The following is a 15,975-nucleotide window of genomic DNA, read 5'->3' as shown; positions in this document are numbered from 1 at the left end:
CAGACAATTCCTTGCAGATGAGGGCTGGTCATAGGTCATGCAATATGCAGACAGTGATAGGGCATCAGTATCATTTTGGAAAATGAAACCAAAAGATAGGATGACCCAATTTCAGGAGCAGATGTGTAGAAAAGACGAATAAGTAAAGTTCACCTTTTTGATTTGATTCTCCTCTGAATCCAGTTTGATTTTGATGTATTTGTTTAAGTGCATATTGATAGATGCATCGCGTTATGGGCAATGTACCTAGGTCAGGTATGACTTACTGTATGCCTGATGAAGATGCTGTCATTTTAATGACGCAAATTGTAGCTTATTTCGTGTATATGAATGATGTAAAATAACATTAGTACAAGTGTTTGAGACACTGCACAAAAAAATGCTTTTGATTTAAATGATAATAACTTGGAATGCAAGCTATTTTAAGATGAAGATAGTCAATGCTTGCATTATTTTGTTTTTTTATGATAAGATGAAAGAAGAAATTTGTGTCGTAACAATGTTCAGATGCTTACATGTATATACACATTTTCAGGAAGTGATTGCGCGGTAGTGTAGGATAATTTGATAGAATTACCTTATGTTTGTTTTGATGGTAAATTACCTAAATATGTACATGGGTTGACCTGATTTTTATTAGTGTTGCTTGTGATTTTTTTTGGTGGACACCACCTTCATGCTACCAAAAGAGTTTAGACGGCTGCAAATAGTGATGCTGTTGTCATTCAGATAAAACATAGATATACATTTTTGTTTGTTGATTATTTATCAATGCCACATTTAATTATGTTTCGACTTCATATACCTTAGAAATTCACATTTTAGTTGTTGGAGTTACTATTTTTTTTTTACATCACATTTTAATCACTCAGTGGAACAGTCAAGTGTGATATTTGCAAGTGTTTACGCATGATTTAATGAGTTTTGACATATTTTCTTAAGTTCATGATTATGGAAAGAAAGGTTGTGCTTTAGGTGAAGACACTCGATACACGCCAATCACAAGAGTTAACCGAATTGAATAAGAGTTCGGCCATTGAGTTGTTAATGCCGGAGACGAATTTATTTCATCGGATATGAGTGCTCTCCGTTGTTAGCGTCAGACAAGGTATAGTGTGAGACATGGTTATGATAGTTTAAGCACAGGCGTATGAAGTAACTACTATTCTTGTTCAAGTATGTGTTCAATGTTGTTTAGTGAATGTTGATGAATAGGTCGTAGGATATAGTGGTGTACAAAAAAAAAAAAGGATCATAATGAACCAGTTAATTAATAAGTTTTCGAATGTCGAGGACGCCATTCAGCTGGCAGGAGGGAAGGTGTAAGGCGACAGACATATACCCCCTATTGTGTCTGAATTTGTAGACTAGTTCCCCAATTCTGTTACGTGCAAGGTTAAAGTTTCTGCCAGTAGGTTCTTGACCCTCGACAGTCATTGCCCTTTTTATACGTAACTCCCCAAAACAAAGACCCTTTTGATTTATAGACAGGCAGCTCAGATGGACTGGCCGGAGTGATCATAACATTAGCCAGAAACAGCCATTGTGAGTCATCCACCGTCGGATGCAAGCGGCAATGTTGAAAGCCCAAAGTGTTGATATTTAGATATACTATCCCAAACTCCAAGAGGAAACTTCCGCCAGATTTTTGTGTTCTATTGAGTGGTGATGGCGTCGACTGTCTCCCAACCTGTCACACATCTGTCTTGACCACTATCCCAATGGAGCCCTCTAATGACTCGTGGTTTAAATGTCCAAGACAACTTGGTTAATTCCTGGAACATTTCTTGTATTAATCTGTCATCCCTTGTAGGCGGATCATGATACTTAGGACCAATGAGATGACTTATCCAAGATGACAATCATTTTAGGCTAATCTCAGGACCTCCCCAAAAAAATAATCATTATGGGATGGAAATATAAAGAGTAAGATTAAGATGAGGAGTGATGTGGGCGTGAAGTGAGCTGTTTTAGTGGGTGTGTTAATGAATGTGTAATGACCTATATATCCCCAGCCTTTACCCCCAAATTCTAAGTGGAGTCAGTGGAGTCAGTAGTGTGGAGTCGAGTCGAGTCGAGAAGCAGAGAGACCAGTCCCAGAGCCGCCCCGGCCGAAGTCCCAGTCCCAGCCCCAACTCCAACCCTATCTCGGCTCCCGTATTCCAGTTCCCGTTCATCTCCACTATTCATCTGTAACTTACTAATTTTTCCGAAGCTGCACATCTTTGAAATATAGTCCAAGTTTTGACTGGAAATTGAATTTGTAATTATCAACATCAGTAACTTCGTTCGAAACCTAAGCAACGAAAATCGGACTCTTGCGAACGCCAGTAATTTCATTCGGAACAACAAAATAATACCAGTTTTGTCAACGGGACTATTTCATCGAAACTCCACGCCTTCATCAATTTAAAGACATCTCTTCAAAGAACAAGAACCCCAATCGGCAATGCCCGTGTTAAACCTGTGCACAACGAGCAGAGGAGATCTAGCCGAGAAGATGCCTTGTTCCCGAGATGCCCCACTCCCCGAGCCGCCCCATCCCTGAAGACGCCCCATCCCTGCAGTAGACGCACCATCCCCAGAGTCGAGACACCCCATCCCTGCTATCACCCGTGTCGTCAAAGGAGGACCTTCGCGTTCATGTTTTGTGTGCACATTTCTTCGGACATTTGGACACTCGCGTCAAACAATAATAATAGTAAGTGGCCACACATACTAACTTCATTTCCCCACTAACTTTCCCTATCCCTTCCCCGAATAGAAACAACAAAAAGGTCAGTGTGTTTGAGAGTGTGATGTGTGTGAGAATTGATAAGCTGCCGATTGGTTATTGTATTGAAATGATCACATTTTGTTAAATAATTTATACCAACCTGTCTGTCATTGATATTTCACGCCTGGGTGGCGGGTGAATAAAGTTGATTATTGTGATCCCAAATCAATTTCCACAAACGGTTTTATTTGACTGTATTTAACTAATTAATTTTCTAAATTATTCTCTCTTTTTTCGGTGGTTTATTTGTTAACTCGACCCTCACCTCGGTAGTGGCGAGCTAACAGACCTAAACTTAGCCACATACCGTGAGTCTGAACTCCCAATAATTCTTGGCGAGGTAAGGCGAGTGAGGGGGTGCGAGATATATATTATATATATATATATATATATATATATATATATGTATATATATATATATATATATATATATATATATATATATATATAATATATAATCATTCCGTTATTGCGTTCTTAATGTGGGGTAACATGCATATTCGTGTGATATGAGTACAGTTGTGCGGTTTGGCGCCACCAATACACATAGTTTATTCTTATCTTTGCACATTCTTTTGTACACTTGCTGAACGAACAACTGCATGAATCAATTGAATAAGCTAAATCTCAAAGGATTCAATGATTTACCAGTATGCCTGCCACCTTTTACCTTCTTGAACTGTTTGAACTAAGGCGAGTGTATATGTGCAAATAATAAAAGTTGTTCTTTCTGTAGGATAAATGAAACGTGTAAAAAACTGATTGCAAAATCCAGTATCGCTGCATTCGTTTGACCGAGTAGAGAATAGCAAATGCTTGAATTCCTAAGCTCCAGTACCCACACTCTGTGTGCTTCTTTCATTTCCATATTTGTATTTCATAGAAAAGCGCATTTCAAACGGTATGAACAGTGATGAAAGAATCTCGGATCAATCAATGGCTTCAAAGGTTCCCTCCACCTCTCTCTCTCTCTCGCTCTGTATTTCTTCATTTTTTTTTTCCTTTCCCCGTTCTCTATGCTCAAATTCGTTTGATTTTTCGAGCTTCAAGTGTGAATAATCCCTCTTTTTCCGCTTTGTGAACAATTTCGATGGAATATTTCGATTGGATATGGAATGTGAGGCAGCTTCTTTACAGCATTTCTTATAAAGATTAAACTATCGTTTAATGCTCTGTATTTTTCTATTTTCTGCAGACTACTACCTTGAAAGCAATTAATCAAGGTAATATGAATGATTGTTTGTGAATACTGTAATGGCCCCACCTGTCCTGTAGATTAATAGGGCCTAGCATCCACTCCCTCATCTTTTGGCAAGACGAAAGCTTAAAATATGAGTTTGAGTAGAGCATATACAAGAACTTCACTTTTTCATAATATCTAGGCGCTCTATTCTCGGTGTCTTTGTGAGAATACAAGAACGCAGATGCCTAAATTCCGTCAAATTTTGTTTTCGGAACGATAACAAAAGGACTAGGTGATAGATGTGCAGTAATTTATAACTCGATTGACTATATTTCAATTTCAGAGGGCCTAGGATGAGGACTCGTTCATTCACTGGACCGTGGCGGACTAAATCCAAAGTGACGGGTTGATGTACGACGTGGGAAAAAGTCGGTTTTGATACAGCCATACATCTACACAGCCTAGGTGATTTATTTGACTTCATTTCAACGCTTCGCTCAGAATAAAGATACAATGGTCTTTGTTCTATAATCCGTGACAATAGCAGGCATCGACTACGATAGATAGGAAAAATTAATCTCCATTAGATTCTACAACTATATAACTTTTTGTTGCAGCAAGACTGTCCTGACTCATGATGCCCCAGTGCCTGCCTCGTAGGTTTAGTATCAGAGCAGCAGGCAGTATATAAGTGCTATATAGTATTTTCAAATCAATCTCAATTTTTGCGAGACTGTATTTTCTTCTCCAGTTTAGTTTATTTCATGCTTGTTATATCAGGTTAAATTGGACGATGGCACAAATTCTTGTGCTTTGTCAACAATACAAGAATCACCCTGACCCTGGTGAGAACAGTAAATGATGAATTAAAGAATGTCACACACTTACGCGAATGAATTATCACTTAACACTACTGAATATAACAAAGACAAAATGTATGTTTTTCAGTAACTCATTAGATAATCCACCAGGTGAAATTATGTTTAATAGTACTCCATTAGAAGTATTCTCTTCCAGTAAATTATTAGGTTTTTGTGTCGATAATAAATTTTAATGGAAGTGTCATGTTAATAACATTTGTACCATTATTTCATGTAATATAGATGTGATAAATAGGTTAAGATATTGGTTTCCCTCATCTGCATTGATGTTGTTGTATTCAAGTTTGATACTACGGTATCTAAATATTACGGAATATTAGCCTGGGGTAATGCTTACCAGACATTATTAGAAAAACTTTTGTTGTTGCAAAAGAAGACTCTCAGAATTTTATTTTTTCTTAATTTTATTTATTTATTTATTTTTTACATTCAACTACAAGCGCACACTGATGGTTTGTTCTCCGGTCACAAAATCATGAAAATAAAAGATTTGTGCTTATTTCAGTTTGGTCAGTTTATGTTCATTTATAGAAGTAATAATATTTCCCCAAATATTTCAAGATTTATTTCACAGAAATAGTCACATCCATAAATACCCGATGCGACAATCGAATGAATTCCACCTTCCCTTATTATATTCAGAACAGTGCATACCCAAAGTACATTCATAAATACTGGAACAAAACTTTGGAACAACCTTGACAACAGTATAAAAGAATCTTGTAAATTTTACTTACGTTTAATCATAAATCAAGAAAGTATTTGTAGTCAACATATCATAATGATACATAATTTTTATGTTTTATAATATTCATGCTTTCGGCGATGGAGTGGCGTGCTCTAAAATATGCATGCCGTTCTACCTTCTTCTGCATGTGTCCTCTCTGTGATGTCGCGTCCTTTATCGATGTACTCATATGTTGTTTGTTTTTGTTTTTGTTCTCCTTTTTACGAGTGTAGGCAACGCACTCGCATGTGTGTATGTATATATCCACTATTGTGAGTTTCTTATGTTTTATTTTGTTTTTCACCATTCTTCTTCAAATAGTGCTTGTAACTTGAACATTGCTAGATTTGCCTGAAATTGTATTTTCTGCACTTTAACATAATTACGGTTTGAATAACGATGATGTGTATGTATTCATCATGTTTTGAGTGATCCATGTATTACAAGCTTACCTTTTTAGTGGACCGCTCGTTTTCCATATCTTCTCTATTGTTAGCCTTCAAAGCATGCTTATTATCATATCTTATTATATACTATGCAATTCACTTTTCGTTTTGTATTTCTTTTTCCTTGATTGAAATTAATCAAATATGTGATTTTGGTTTCAAGCATGCTTTATATTGTATTATAGTTTGTTTCATTTTTATTTTTGCTGCATGGAAAAAAAAATTATTGAACTGACCTGAACTGAACAATAAACAAACAAATATATATGTATAACAATAATTTTGATGGTAGCTGGTAGAAATCTAAATTATGGTTCGGGTGGTTCAAACAGAAGAACCGCGGGACATAAATAAAAGCAAACTTGTTTGGATGTTAGCAACGAATAATCAAATTCAATAAAAAACGGCGAGCGTACAAGAAAGTTCAGAGCAGATCAAATTAAAACACCAAATAAAGGAAATTAGATATACAGTGTACATATTTGATATAAAGTAGATTATGAACCATGACTGTGACCAAGTTTTCATTTGCTTTCAAAAAGTGATTATTGTAAATTATGCACTTTGGCATGTAGAAGACTATTATTGCATTACAACTATTACGAGTATTCAACATAGACACACACACACAAAAGTGGAATGTACAAGCACTGAGCTTTCACGCAACAACAACAACAACAACAATGAACTGTGGAATTGATGAATTCCGAAAGCATGACGGTAAAGGCCTACAAGGACATATACAATATATTATATGAATATACAATATACAACTACATAGACATTGCAAATCTATACAATATCTAGTATATAAGACATCCATTCACTAAAAATTCTTTTAACATCTGGGTCCTCTATGCATTAGCAAAAAATTGTTAGAGTACGCGGAAGGTGAAATGCGTCAATTTCGTGTTTGGTGCGAGGGGTAGCTGTGAATCAAACTGTTTTTGTTTTCTTATCATAATATGAGTTAAAAAAAATCCAGTAGCTGGAAAACTGGTACGTAAATATCATATAGCTAAACAAACCTGTTGTTTTCAGTATTTTGTTTTTGAAGAACATGTTGTTGGTATGAGACAATATCTGACAAGGTTAATATTTCTCATAAATGACATGTTTTTGGATACGACGAAAAAGTATACAATCAAGTTTAGTATATTCCTATAGTAGCATTTCCCCACAATTGAAGAATGCCATAACTACTTAAAGTGGAAATCCACCCAAAAATAAGTTAACTTTAATTTATTATACATTTCATATATGGAAATGACAAAAATCTCATATTTCAGCTGTATAAATATAAAACTTGCCTTAAAACCACCCCAAATAAAAAGGACAAATGTTAACTCTGGTATATCTCGGTATGAGAACATGATTTTACTTGTATTAGCTAAAAATGATAATTTTCCAAATTTCATAGATAACAGAATATATGAAAAATTGCGAGGATATGACACCATCAACTCTCTCATTTGAATATTCATAAGCACTAATCAAGAAATTTTTTCCGAAAAAAATGTGAAATTTCAAAATGTCATATCTTCCTTATATCTTATCCGATTTTTGTAATGTTTGTATCGTTCTGTCGGGAATATTTTTCTCTTTCGTTTGAAGTTTATTTATTTTTGGGTGGATTTCCCAAAGTACGGAGTAATCAAAGGAGAGTAAACATTAAGCAGAATTTGGCTAGCAAAAAATATTGAGGATACCAGTGTTTCAAGAAAGAATCTTACTTAAATGATTATTGTGGGATTTCCAACCCAAATCACTAACATTGGTTTGGTAAATAATTTTGATGACTACTTAACTATCTATTATTGTTGGAATGCATTGTTTGTTTGTTTGTTTGTTGGTTTGTTTTTGAAATTATTGTATTGAAAACAAAAAGAATCGTTTCGATATTTATGTGATATATTTATTTATGCGATATATGTGATTGTAATCAAATTTGATATGATATTGGAAATAAACTTTGATTTGAATTGAACTGAATCTTTCCCCTCTACTTCCTTACTATCCCGCTTTCGTCTTCTTTTATCTGTTTAACTCGTAATATCACAAAACAATATACCTATACACCTAACATAATTTGCCCTCTGATGTTGTTTCGCCGAGCCTTGAGTTATTTAGGATCGACGGATCAGTATGGAAAGGGCAGACTAGTCAAGTGTTTGTTTTCTTCACGGATAATGTAAAATATGTCGTCAGAGAATTGTTTTTTAAGATGCTTACCAAACATATTGATGCTTACACTCCAAAGCAAAAGGATAAAAGAGTTAAAAGTCGTAAAACAGCCCAAAAACAGTTCATCAAAAAACGTGTTATGTTAAATCAAGATTAAAAAAAACTAAAGGCTCTATGAATGTAATCATGTGTCCTATAAAAATAATTCAACTAAGATTATGTGGATACAAAAGAGAAATTTCTATCGATTCAATTAGAACAAAACGTGACAAACGTGAAATTGGAAGTATATGGAAGATATCAAAACAAGCTATAAATATTTCAAAGCAGAAATCAAATGAAAGAAAGATATCATTCAGAGGGGTGAAGGTTCAGGTGAGAGTTTCTTCACTTTGTCTCCCTCTACAAATTAAATTTGTTAAGATCACAACTGCTGATCCCGGAAAGCAGTAGATGACAGGTTCGAGTCCCACTGGTTCCTTTTTTTCCGACATGTTTGGTAATTTACAGATCAGCAGTTGCGATCTTAACAAATTTAATTTGTAGAGGGAGACAAAGTAAAGAAACTTGCACCAGAAATCAAATATTAAAAAAATAACAATAATAAGATTCAATAGTGAGATAACTGAAAGTCCAAGTGATGTTAGCTAATATCTTTAATTCATAATAGGTCAACAATTAGAGAACATTTTGTTAGATAGTAATTCTAATAAACACTTTTCAGAATTTCTAAGCCAGCCATTTAAATACTAATTGTTATTTTTCCCACCTATGCTAGCCCAAATAGAAAATGACAGATATTTTTAGTGCTATGAATAACAAAGAAAGTGCAGGCTTTGATGACAAACGTAATTTCTTTCAAACGGCATAATTTCTTCGATATTGCTGATCCTTGTGTCGTATAAATTCTATAGTCGTATATCATATCAAATATCGGTAGTGTTTTTCCTGACAAGCTGAAAATTGCCACTGTTATTCCCCTGCTCAAAAAGGCATTGATCTTAGATATCAGCAATTAGGCCTACAGTCCTCGAAAAGTTGATGTAATCAAGAATAATAAATTTTCTTAATTTTTATAACGTTTTCACTAATGTATTCGTTTCAGCTGGGGCTGGTCATGAGTCATATTAATAGTCACAATAAACTAGTATATAGGCCTACTCTCATTTATTTTCGAATCCATGTTTCCGAGGAAAAAAAATAATTTCATAAGTATCCTGGTAGGCGGTCTAATGACTTTCAATTACCTTTCCTAAGGATTTTATTAGCTTAGACCTCCATCATTTCTAACCGTGCTACCCAAGTAAGTACACTCTTCAGTACATTCGCAAATAACGAACACATAATTGGAATATTGTAGGACCTACAGGAGGTATACGATCATGATGGTATTTGATATAACATATGATTCTGACTTAGAAGTTTAAAGGTTTAGGCATTCGTGATTGGCACTTTCATGGATTATTGATTATTAGCGTATTTAGAAGAAGGCAATGATACTATTCACATTTTCTAAATTCCGGAAATCCAATCTATTATGTGCCGAAATTCCCAAGGGATCATTATTGGGTCCTCGTTCTTCCTTGCGTAATATCTTTATGCAGATAATGGATTCCTCCAAAACTCTTGAATACATTCTTTTTGCAAATAGCGATAATATATTTGCACTCCCATGAGAACCTTGCAACACTGATTCATACCTTGCACACACTCTTGTCTCTGTTGGCCCATGTGTTATCAATCGGTTTATGCCAATGTCTTTGTAACCACAACAAACATTTGAAAGATTATAGTGATTATCATACTGTGAATTCATTATGTGCATTTTTAATGCATGCACGTGCCGTAAAATATATGACTATCAAGGAAAAATTCAGAAAAAGAATAATTAAACTGAACTTAAGTTGAAACCACAGTGATGATAAATGGCAGCGTCTTGCAGTGTGTTTTCCTCAGTCATCTGAACTCTTGAGTAGAAATACTTTCTCAATGACAAACGAGGACACATTATACATATAAGCCTTATTTTCCCTGTTTTCCTTTCACTTCACGTCCCTTGAGAAAGAAAGACACGAAATGAATAAATTTTCTTCAGCGTCAAAATGCAACCAACTAAACTTTGAATCAGAAAATAGCCTGCGAAAATGAAACAGTGAATGTAGGATGTAGGAATCAAAAAAATCATCACATCAATTTCCAATCGCTCACTGTCATTCATGTGGCCACTATCGAGCCGTTTAGTTTCGTAGACCACCGTATACAACTGATTGAATAACACACCTGAGCCAACATGCATCCTCATTGAGAAAATGCATTTTTATCGCACTCTGTCCCCTCCCTTCGGGCCCCTTCACAATTCCTTGCAGTGTCTCGATGGCCGTGACTAACGTTGTACCCCGCGAATTTTGATGAAAGCATATCGCAGGTGTATTGCTAGACTGCGTGGAGTTCTTGGGGTCCTTTTTCCTTTATCCAAGCACAGGTAAACGCTTTTTAACAGAAATGATTATTATCATTATGCTGAGATCTAGACAATGCAGACGACACGCAGTGCCTTTTCGCGCGTAATCTAATCGGAGCGTGAGTGGTCCTACGATTCGCGACACGTCGTGGCGCGAAAGGACGCACCTCCTTGTGAGTAGCGCCAGTTCGCTAGTCTATAGAACTAGCTGATGTCAATACTCCTAATCTTCGTGTGCTCCCAAAGGTAATAATGTTGCAAATTATTATTAACGTCCATTCGGCATTCAATTTCCTCATATTTGTCAAAGAACAAAGAAGGTATAATAATTATACGAAATGATGACAATCCCACTTGTCTATAATGATTGAAGATAAATTTGATGAACTTGTGAAAATTAAAATGAGTGGTAAAGAAAGATCTAAAAAGTGTTGTTTATTTTTATCACTGCTGCTCAGACAAAGATTTCTGTCAGTTATCGTGATTCAAGATGATTACAGTAACAAGGTAACAGCTGACATATACTCTCACCTGATATGTCGTCTCTAACTTGCCATGAAACCAAAACTGAAATCACAGTTTTCAAGAAATGAGCCGCGGACAAAGACTATCACCTGCTGCAGGTGCGCGAGTACACCAAGAGCCGCTCTCTGTGAAATACCAACAAACGACTGTGTCAATAAAAAAAAAATTATAAAAAACGTTCATACAATCCCTAAAATACAGTTTAAAAGCAACGATATTACTTCGTAATAACTGATTCAGAGTCGTGATATAACCACATTGTCAGAAATTATGTCATGCGACTAACAAAATTTGGCAATAACCTTCCTCCGAATATTTCTCGACTATTTTGGGGGCTCTAGTAAATGATTAAAGTACAATTCAACACCATGCAATAGATGAAAACCTGTATACCATTCTATTCATCTGGTGTTGCACTTTTCATTGAAGCTAACGTGAACAATGGTGTGGTGTTGTACTTTGATGTTTCTCTCTCTCCCTATTTATGTCTAGTATTTATCTATACTGGAGTATCTCTCTATCTCTCATTTTCTGTCACTCCCTATTCACCCCGTCTATACTATCCCTCAATATTGCTGAATGTAAGACAGTTGCGCAGAATGCTATAATGGGAAATTCTCATCTATAGTTCTTTTCTCTCTCTTCAATTCAATTCAATTCAATTCAATTCAATTCAATTCAATTCAATTCAATTCAATGCAATACAAATATTCTTTATTTCAATCAATAAAAGGAAATACATAATACATGGAGATACATTAATTCAACTGTCTTTAAACAATTTGGAAGACGAATCAGTAAGTGATTCAAAATATAAGTCAAAATGATATTGTAGAAAAAAATGCATACTTTGCAATTGTAATAAAAAAGTAAATACAAATTGTACAGCGGTGGAAAATAGTGATCGACTGAAAAGCAAAACCGTGGATCACTCTTCTTATCACTCTAGAAAGCATCTGCCAGCTGTTGTAACAATCCGGTCATGTCTTTATGTTGTTGTTGGATCATTTTGCTCTTGACTATTCTCGTACTTAATTCCGCTTATCTAATTTTGACGAGAACTGAATGGAAACAGAGAGTTACAGAAAGAGAAGGAAAATGAGCATTAATTTTACTTCATTATGACAATTGTCAAGTGTCATGGAGTTTATAGCAGACAGGATGTTATTTCCGTTAATGTATTTGCACGGAATTTTTCATTCAATGTCATAAACTTCTTCTGAAGAACGGAGATCAGTCAGAATAATCACATTTAGTATCTTCAAAGTGAATGGTAAAACGCACGAACTAGTGAGGACGCTATTGCACTGCGTAATAAAGCAAGAATGGAGTGTACTGAAACCTTCACAGTGGTGCGTAGTGATCTCCTGTGAATATAACACGCATAAAGGGCTAAATATTGACTATAGCACCGAAGAAAGGCGATAAAAAATCTTTTTTGTCGAATGTTTTTTTCTTCTTTTTAAGAAGAGAAAAGCATAAAATAGGGAGGTACAGAATACTGAAGACGTTGCATTTGTGACGAGTTGTATAGAAGAGAAATGACACAGGGGCGGATCCAGGAATTCCATAAAAGGGGGCGCCTTAACACAATAAAGGGGGAGGCGCGCGCCCCCCCCCCCCTTTATTTTTTTCTTTCTGCGACAACACAACAGCGAGGACAGCATGTTCATCTATTTCAGCACTTTCTGTGAGAAAGATAGCAATAGAGTCCTCGACAGAGAGATGACACATGCCGATCCAATTTAAGAACCGAATCAAGCTCAACACCGAGATAAAACGAGATTCCTAGCAAATGGATGCTTGGAAAATGGAGATGTCCGACAAAGTGACAGAGACATCTGACTCATATTATATCATCGTGCTTTTAGGAGTGTGGTAGATACAATTATATTTTCAGTTTTTGTTTGAAAATGAACAGAGAAGAACACTTGCACAATTCCCCAAGTCAAATATACCGTAATCTAGGTATACGGTATAAAAAGTGGAATACATTTTTTTTTCTAATATACTTGGGAAAAATGTTTGAGTGTGTTTACCGTATTACAGTGTCTCCTATAAGCATCTTACATACACTGACATAAGTCATCTATTTGATATTTCTACGATAAATCATGGTCGATATAAAGACCGAAAATTTTAGACGATTCAATTTGAATTAAACAGTCATTATCATTATATCGACTGGTAAATGAGTGGCAGAATTACTAAATAACATATGAATGATTTTGTATATCATATTGAGAGACAACTTGTTTGCTTGAATCCACATTTGAACCAACTTTAACGCTCTGTTCACTACATTTAAAAGGATTGTTGGGTTTCAATGTGAAAAGAAGATGTGGAAATGACAAAACACTTGTTACATTTTTGAAATCATTTGTATAAAAATAAACAAAAGCGGACCCAAAATGCTGAAGTTGGTCTTTAAACTTCTTGGATCAAAATGCGCAGTACTGCACATCTTCACAAAATGGTTATTATCCAATGATCTTCTTCTCAAGCATGAGAAAACTTAATTTGTATTTTTTTTTATTTGTATTAATTTGTAATGGTTTATGTGGCACTCACCAGCAAATTTCAAAATTACGCACTCATGAAAGCCTAAAAGTGATTGATATTGATATTTTTCGTGTTGATTCTGCACGAAATCTGGGAGAGTGATTTGACAGACATATCTCTGAAGTATGTAAGAATTCATTTCATAATTTGTTTAATATTGCACATATTCGAAAGCAATTGAAACGGGAAAGCATTGAAAAAAATCATTCATGCGTTTGCCACAAGGTAGTAGATTAGATTATAAATGTAACAGTTTATTTTTGGGTTTACCTGACAATGGATTCATTATGTTTTGATTTACGTCAGTATTGCCCGGGGCAAATTATTTGTTTTATAGGGCCACCATTTTCTCTTTCTTCTTTTCTTTAAAATACAACAACAACAATTAGGTAAAATACAAAAGGTGCAAAATGCATGTGCTAGATTAGTTTGCAATTCTCCTCGTTTTTCTCTTTGTAGCCCATTACTACGTGCGTAACATTGGTTGCCTGTTAAGCAGAGAATCATCTATTTATTTATCTAAAACTCTGTTGATCGTATAGGAGAGCTATTCAAGGTACAGCACCAGTGTACATACGGGAACTTGTGGAGTTAAAATCATCATTTCAAACATTCTACCATCTCCGAAGTTCACAAGGGATCAGACACTAATGAAATATCTCTCAGGGAAATCAAAAAGCTACCCTTGGTGACAGGGCGTTCTTTTATGCTGCACCGAAATTATGGGAATAATCTCCCTTTGTTTGTAAGTTTGTAAGGCAAGCACGTATAGTTAATGAGTTTAAGACCAGGTTAAAAGCTCATCTTTTGAACGATGCGTTTTATGTTTGAATTATGTATGTCGTGATTATTACTTTGTAATGCGCACTAGAGTATATATTTATAGTAGCTAAAGTATACGCAATACCGTATAAAATGTCCTTTATCATTATTATTATTCTGTTTCTCTGTTATCACTTGTATTGTTTTGCAAATGCCGAATAAAATAATAATAATAATAATAATAATAATAATAATAATAATAATAATAATAATAATAATAATAATAATCACTGTATAATTAAAATAGCTTGTAGGTTTGAATCGAACTAATTGGAACCAGCAGGAACGCAGTTCTGAAACATGTTTTGAATTGTAATTCATGACGTGAATCCAGCTTCACAAAGTGCATGAACACACCCCATAGGAGTAATTATTTCTGTTGAGCTGTCCGTGATGAAAAGTGACGCACTCATCTTCGTGCATTTGCCATTAAATGTATTTTACTCTTCTCGTTTTCCTCTGATGGGATATGTAAAGATAGAAAAAGGGTTAGGGCCCACTTGATAAGTAATGGGTAGGGTTTGCTTGAAAGGGATAAACAGCGCCAATGAAGTTTCTCTTCTCAAATTGGCCGTGACTTACAGTGAGAAACATTCCACCAATCACAGCCAAGCCGTCCAACTCTTCGTGATGATGGTCTGGCTTTCTAGACCATCTACCGTCTGCTCATCTTCCCAGAATATTAACGCCCTCTAACGACGAAAGAAATAGCAGGTTGAGCTACCGTGCTTTTCGGAGGGCGCAGTTGACAGTGATGACAGTACTAATCACAGTAATTTATTCTCATGTCACCCCATTAGGGTACTGGAGAACTCAATTTCAGCCTATTAACATGAAACATCACTTTGATGCAGATATCTTAAACACTTTTTTACACTTTTACACTTTTACACATATTTACACTCAATCCAGTATGAAACTTATTTTAATACACTGTATGATGAAACATTACACTGAAGTATAAAACATATTTACACATGAAAACACATAATTACACAGGAAAAAATCTGTATATTAAAGATCAATTTTTGTAGCCTTAGATAAGAAATAATGTGAAATTATTTGGCATATTAATACATCTAAAGGAGAATTTTTACAGTAAAACAGTGATGCGTAACAAGGCACCAGCAGTAACAGAAAACGAAAATTAACAATAATTGTAAAATTTTGTACATTATATACAAAGTGGTAAAAAAATGCTTGATGATTAGTCAAGCTATTTTGATTTATCACATGAGTAAAGAAGATTAAAAGCGAAGCATATTGCAATATAAGTTGGTCGTGTTGAATAATTTATCTATTTTTAAAGTATAAATTTTGGCCTTTTTGTGAAGTTATTCTCTAAATACAATTTTCTCTCTGTAGAAAGAGCCGGACAAACAAACATATAATGAAATTCATCTCCTAT

This window comes from Diadema setosum, chromosome 14 (genome assembly GCF_964275005.1).
Source record: "Diadema setosum chromosome 14, eeDiaSeto1, whole genome shotgun sequence".
In the NCBI taxonomy this organism is placed as follows: Eukaryota; Metazoa; Echinodermata; class Echinoidea; order Diadematoida; family Diadematidae; genus Diadema; species Diadema setosum.
Note: the sequence above shows the minus strand (reverse complement) of the source record.